Genomic DNA, 7,772 nt, shown 5'->3' on the forward strand with positions numbered 1-7,772 from the left:
TTACAGCAGAACACCAAATCGTTGACTCATCAATTGTCTAGTTCACCGTATTGTATTTATAGTAAACGCTGTCCCTTAATTATTTATAATAACGTTATTCGTAAGATAGCAACAAAAGTATGAATCTACTATAACGAAATACTTTGAACATTGGCCTTGAACAGTGCAAGTGGACTGGTTTTACCTTAGAGTAAAGAGGTAAAGACTAGTTCAATTTACTTGACCTTTCCTAATACTCCAACAAATAGACTGAAAAGCAATTTGTTCACAATCTTGACGGTTACAACAGACGGTGTGTGCGATACAACGAGTCTGAGAAAACAAGTCTTCTACCAATCCACATGTCCGTCTATCTCTTTTTATGTTGGTTACTTTTTTTATAATAATTGTGTAAAACTTACTTTTTTGTAATGCAGTGGAAAGACTATTTTTAATAACACATGCGTTGCAAGTCTAAATCAGTTATTTTTATCCATAGGTTAAACAATAATCATACGGAGTGAACAAAAATGTCTATCTTCCTGATTTTGAAGTTTGTCAACTAATTTTGCTAACGAAATCAGTCCACATTTATATACATTTAATTGGATTGTTATTAAAAATCACAAATCCATTTGTATCCATTTATTTGGTAGTTTGCTAGTATACTGTGAATGGCTTGTAATAAACACATTTACATGACTTTTTTACTTTTTCCTTTTTATTTTGTTCAACTAACTTGGTAACTTGGCAACGCATTGAAAAAACTGGCAGACCAGTGAAAAAACTTTGACCTTAATTTAATTTTTTTACGTAATTAGTTTGTTGTTGGCAGTTTTCACTGCAGTAAACACGTTTTTATTCTAGATATAAATTATTACGAACATTTTAAATAAATCGTCGTGGAGAAACTTCCCCTCAAACCACCTAAATTTTGTGAACGGGGTATAGGAAACTAACAACCATGTTGTTTTTTAAATACGTAAACGCATAAATCTTCATCATCATAACATGTCGTTTCCATAGTTACCTCTTTCAACGTAATATAGCCGGGGGTAAACGTGGCTTAAAATCGCAAATAAATGGTTAAATAGATGTATTTATACAGGGGGTTTTTAAATTGTCTGGACATATTTTGTGGCCTTGTTCCCTGGGCTAAGACAAGCATAAAACACCATATAAGTAAGTATGGGTCTAAAGTGCCTATATTTCTGTCTGTCGGTTTGTGGTTTTTATAAATTATAAAAAATTTGGTGTAAGTGTGTAATTCAGAATGTAAAAAGAACTGTGAAAATTTCGTTCCAACATCTCAAGCCGTTTCAATATGGCGGCCATTTAAAATCTCTATGCCTAATTTAATGAAAACCGTAAATATTAAGAAAATGTTTAACCTTACCATAAGATAGAGGATTTTAATACAAATCAAATGAGACCTTGTTTGTTAAAATCGGATAAAAAATAACTGAGTTATCAGTTTTTTTTCTACATTCGGATACGCAATTTAATAGGACTATCATACTTGAGTATGTGGATGTAAATGTGCGATGGTTTGTGATAATGATGCTTCACATAAAAGATAAACCTAACTTTTTTAATGATACTTGATGGTATTTTGGATTTTACGGAAATGCTACAATCCTGTGGTTATTTCAAACTTGAATACAGAAGATCGTATTTCAAGCACTCTGTAGGTGGGAAAAAGTATTCCATTCTAAAAATAAATCCCACCTTCAAGCTCCACCAACTGATATCTTGTTACAGGAATTTCTGATCGGCTTAGGTGGGTGCGTCAAACTTATCGGACATAAAAATGGCGGGAAAGCGATAAATCGCGTTTAGAAAAGGCCATAATTGGCGGGACTGTGGACACTGGAACGACTGGACACTGTGGACGTCTCGAGCACCGCTATGGACAGGTTTCGCGACCTTCCGCAGTTCTGTTTTGGTTTAGTCTTTCTTACTTTTCCCGGTTGATGACCTACATCAACTTACAAACATCAGACTTGAGGATAAACTAGTATGGAAATGTGGGTGATGTAAACATGCTAATCACGCACGTAACTTGGCGTAGGTTTATTGCTAATTTTGTCTCTGCACCGTTATTCCAATCGGACTTCGTGTTAATTTGTCGGTTATTAGTTTTTGAATGAGTTTGGTCTTTGGATGTTCAAATTAAGACGACACCTGATAGCACCAATAGTGGGAAATATTTACAATAACTAATTTTGGTAGGACTAAAATATATTACGAAATTATAATTTTTTTACTGAGAGCAATTTTAGGAATGGTGTTAGGCAGAGAATCAATTTTGCTCTTGTACTTTCAAATAATAAATTCACCAGACGAAGGAATGAAATTTGAGTTTTCATTCTGATAAATAAACTAAAATTTAGAAAAAAAATATTGTCTGGGTAGCCGAGTGGTTGTAGTAATCGCCTTCAAATCTGAAGGTCGCTGGTTCAATTCCAAGCGAGATTATGTCCAAACTTAGTTGCCAATTGTCATTCTATGAGCTATCAACAAATAATGCTATATAACAAAAAGATGAACGTGAAATAGCAACAAGACCAAGGTTTGGACCTTCCCTTACCAAAAAACGTTAGAAATGCTAAAGGCTTATGTAAAAAATGATGTACGGTATGTAAAAAAAAATCAGCTCTAGGTGTTTCAACAGCTTTGGGGTATTGGATAAACGTTGCAAAGCACTAAAAAGCTAGTAGTGTTGTTTGAAGAGATATTTATCGTGAGTACAATATATTATCTACTTTACAAAAAAATAAAATGACACTGCCATTAACCTGAATATTATTGCTTTATCCTGCGTTAAACTAAAACACGCCAACTGCAATAACCGCATGCCCCAAGAAATTACTTTTTCCATCACATTTCCCTCATAATGAAATCTCCAACGTGACGAAAATGAAATAGCTTCACATATTTTACGTTCTGCTAACACATATCTTTTTATATAAAATTCCATAGTTTATATTGCTAGTTTTAAATTACTTTAGAATTAAAATGTAACCTCAAGTTTGGTGATTAATTCCATGTGCATATTGAACGCAATGAGTATTGAAAACTAAAAGTATTACAGGACTTTATAGGAGAGTAATATAACAAACGTTTTCCAAGAAGCTAGTATTCTAAGCTTAGTATTCTAAACGGATTTTAGTATTATAAATGGACCATGTAAGAGAAAATATGAACATTGAAGTCTGAGTAAATGTTTCTCAGACAGGGACTCTACAGAAAGATATTATGCCGATTGTGCCAAAGAAAATTCGGTACTTACGTATTATACGGAGGCCACTTATTTTACAGCGCGCTGTGGCGGTTAGGTTAGGTTGGGTTATCATAAGTTTTTATGACTCATCTCGTATAGTTCGATTCATAACGAAACTAGGAAAGTTCTACAAACATATTTATGATAACCCAACTTAACCCAACCGCCGCAGCGCGCTGTAAAATAAGTGGCCTCCGTATAATACGTAAGTACCGAAAATTCAAAAGGCAATACTTTATTATCTAAAGTAACATAAAGTAGTTGTTTAAATAAAACCAATTAATCAATACAAACGCAGTTTTGCAAACGTTCTTTCATAGTTTTATTCATATCACATAATCCAGTTATAATTAATTTTAATTACTATGGACTAATTACACATTTGCTATAGATAACGTGTCATAAATTAATACTGTACGGTTATTAACCTCACAGTATATTGAGTTCCGATTTACGCTTTTAGATTAATTGGACAATTCGTGTAGGCCTAAGCTAACTCAATGATTAGTGAAATTGCATGGGTATACATTTTACAAATCCATTCCTTACATCAGTTAAATTATTCCAGAATGTGCGGTGGATTTTTTTGCTTAAAGAAGATTTTGTGGTAACAACGGATGTGAAATAATTGAAACCAGGCATTGTAATTAGGATGCGGCAGCATTAGACAGTCATTAGGAAAGGTCACAAGTTTAGTCATCAATAACCACAATAGGTTGACAGCCAAATAATACCTTCGAATGACACATTGTAATCACACAGTGCGAATGATTAAGTAGTACAGCGTTCTTATTTGGCTCTAAGTGCAATGCGTCTATGCTAGTTGCCGGAACTAGGGTTATTTGAATTTTTTACATACTTCTTTGAATACTTGGACATCCAAGCATGTGGGCTAAGTTTACTTGTTTGAGTGTAACCAGTGTTGTTGTTAGTGTTCAAAAGCAACTGTGTACGAATTAAAACATTTTAAGTACCTAAGAATAACATATATCCAAATATAAAAAGTGGGTCTTTTTTCATTTAACTAGTTACATAAATAATTGCTGTATTAGTCAAGTAGGTATCGTGCTCACCTTCTGAAAGTTGTTGACTTGCTCTTAAGGTAGGGTTGATTTTATCCAGATATATGTAATTCGCGGTTAGGCTTATCAAAGATGCTATCTAAAAAATATCGATTTTTTATGGTAACGAGACCAGAGTTTTGACCGCTCCCTTTCAAAACAAGTAATATACAGAAGGCTCTAAAATTCAGAAAAATATAAATAAAAACTGTAATGCCCAAGTTTTATTGATTACATTATTACTGTATAAAAAACTACGGAATTAAAGTTGGCAGTGGCAGCAGTATTGTTTTTGGAAACATGCTGAAAACTATGTGAAGTTAAGTCTTTAGTGAATAATTGTGTAAGGGTTTAATGTGTGTTGACGTCTATACGTCTATACAAATCATTGTCAAAAAAATCAGTTATACTTATTTACCACAGCATTATAGATAATTTTAACTCTATTATGTACTATTCATGATTTGAGTTTGAAATTTTATCTGAATACTGTTCATATCAAAGGATTAAGATTCGATTTCAAGATGCGATTAATATTGAATTCGCTTTAAACTTAGCATATAAAAGGTTTTAAGTTAAAAATATCAGTTTTGGTGATTTATCTCATACAAAAATTAATTTGTTGCTAGGATTCTACAAAAATTAATTTGTTGCTAGGATTCTGAATTAAAGTTAGTTTTTTTTCTAAATAACGCTTTTAAACAGTCAAAACCAACTATTTTTTTTTCTTAAGTTATTTTAGTATTGTTGCATCTCTGCTGGCTCCAACTAACATCAAAATACTGTTGCTTAAACTCTAAATAAGTAATTTTGTTTTATTTGACCTCTTTTATGTCAAAGACCTTGTAGTACTATAACCAAACCCCTATGTTCTTTTAAAATCCCTCTCTTTTCTTCTCCTTTGTAGGTTCTATGATTCTTTAAATCTTTGCTCATTTAACAACTCGTTAGTAAAAAGATAGATTCACCTTAAGAACCCTGATTTAATTTTCTTCTATTTCTAGCCAAATTCGTTACACATTAAATCAATCAAGTGGGCAGTGGCGTCAGAGTAAAGTTAAGGGAACGATATTGGAAAGGCAGTGACCTGAAGTACAGCCCAAGGGAGATATCCGTGTCTCAGTCTGGATGTGTAGATTGAATTGAACTTGAATCAAACCTTACCTGCCTCGTGTCCGTGTATATACATTCATTCCGTCCGTCAATACATTCACTGTATTTTTGGTTGGAACTTTGAAATTGTGTAATTTAAATTTACTTTAACCCAAATATTATTGACAATAGTATTTACTTATAGTTTAAATTAACTAAGGCATTCTATATCAAACTTAACATTACTGTATAAACGTTATTCTTGTATTATCTGGTAAGGCTTGGAACCAACATGGAACCAACCCTATTTGTGTCGTAGTACGAGTATGGTCATTTCTCGTAGGTTCTTAATAATAAAAAAAAAAAAAATCGAAAATAGTGTGAATTATAATAGTGTGACAATAGGTTGATACATTTTTGGTTAATAGAAAAATCAAAATAGATTCTGAGACATGATTGACACAAACATTAATAATCGACGTCGTACAATGAAGCATACAGTAGATGAGGTTATAACAAAGGTGGTGTAGAACCATTTAACTTGTATGTGTTTGATGGAACACCAGAGTCAACATCAGATGTTGTGAGGGTTAATAAACATTTTCCAAATATACCATCATTTGACATTCAGTCAAGACAACAGAATTCAACTAAGAAATGCAACATGCAGTTAACAATAGATGTTGTAAACACAATAGGTTTATACTCATATTCTGGCTATGAAATTTTCAGGTCTTCCTATAAATCAATATAATTTGAACATGCCTTATTAATAACTCTTATGGATCAGTCAAGGTCTTTGAATATTTGTTTTTGTAGTAAGTAATTGATTATAAAACAAATTTAATTCAGAAAGAGACACAATGATGAATATATAAATGCAAATGTAAATGAAGAATTCAACAAAAATTTGGTATCAAACCTTTGCAATTTTTTTTGTTTACTGACAAAGATCAACTGTCTCTTTTACAACCAGTTATTTACTAAATGAGCAATGATTAAGGACATCTGTCAAATTGCATCAAAACAGCTGTTTTTAATGCATGCATCGCAGGTCTAAAGTACCATTTTTACTTTCTAGGTAGTAAAAATTGTTTTTAGCCCCTATGGATTTAAAATCAGTTGTTTTCAACATAGTTGTAAATTTTGATTGTAAACAAACATATATCTATCGATAGTACGTATCGATTGTTTAACCGATTGTTGAAAATTATTGGCTTATTGTAAATAGTTCGACAAATCGATAATGTGTACTAACACAATCGTAATAGACGAAACGATTGAATCCCTTAATAAACAGCTGCTTGTTTCCATTAGCAAATTTAATTGAAAACATGCTGGTAGTTTCAATAGGTTATCGGAAAATTATTTATGTTTTTTAACATAGTTTGTTCAAATAATGGTGCAATATGACGAAAAATATAGTTCATCACACAGTCAAAAGTGTCTTTTCAACCCTCGGCTTTGCCTCGATCGTAAAACTTGAGCTCGAGTCGAAAAGAGCTGCTTTAGGCCCTAGTGATGAAATATACTATATTTCATCCAAAACATAATTTTCCAGCTGATACACCCGGTTCTAAGAATCCTCAATTTCGCGTTTGCTTCAACTCAACATGCTAATCCTTGTGTTAGGAGACTGCTCAATTACGTATTCCGGACAAGCACCCTATCTACGTCACTATCTGACGGTCCAGTTCCGCTGGTCCGGTGGGTATTTCCACCGGTCAGTGGACTGCTGGAATGGTGCACTTGGACTGACGGGACGACGGACGCCGGACCAACCGTTACCTTGAAACTGACCTTGACTCACAACCGACTCATTGGGAGTAATCAAACATAATAAGCAAAATTGGAGATGGAAACCTGCTAATTTTAAAGAGGTTGTGAGTATGACACTTATGTGGTTGCTGGGGGTTTTCCAACAATTTAATGAAATTGAACACCTACTTTGGTCGAGATTAAGTTAACAAGGCATGTATCTGAATGAGTTTGTAAAATAGGTTACTTCTTTAAGATTCTTTTTGTTTATAATGCTATTCACTCTACGTGTTTTTTTGTTAAGTCTTCTGGGATGTAAATTGTAGGAATTGTATATTATTTCATCAGCACTTTTGCAAAAGTAGAAGTGGGTTTACAGAAGCTAATGTGATCTCTTTCGAACGTATTTGACATTTACAGCTTAATGAATTTCCGAAAAATATCGAAGGAGCCAATTCAAACTTTTTGGTTAAAATGCTGAGCAAGTAATGTGTTTCATCTATGCTAAAACTTGTTTTAAATTAAGTTCTTACGATCAAAAGTAAAACCTTATAACTCCTGAACAAAAAGTTCTTTACGTAGGCATTGGAGTTCTAAAT

Source organism: Macrosteles quadrilineatus, unplaced genomic scaffold (assembly GCF_028750875.1).
Source record: "Macrosteles quadrilineatus isolate MER2022 unplaced genomic scaffold, UCM_ALF_1.0 Scaffold_6__1_contigs__length_79288215, whole genome shotgun sequence".
Lineage (NCBI taxonomy): Eukaryota > Metazoa > Arthropoda > Insecta > Hemiptera > Cicadellidae > Macrosteles > Macrosteles quadrilineatus.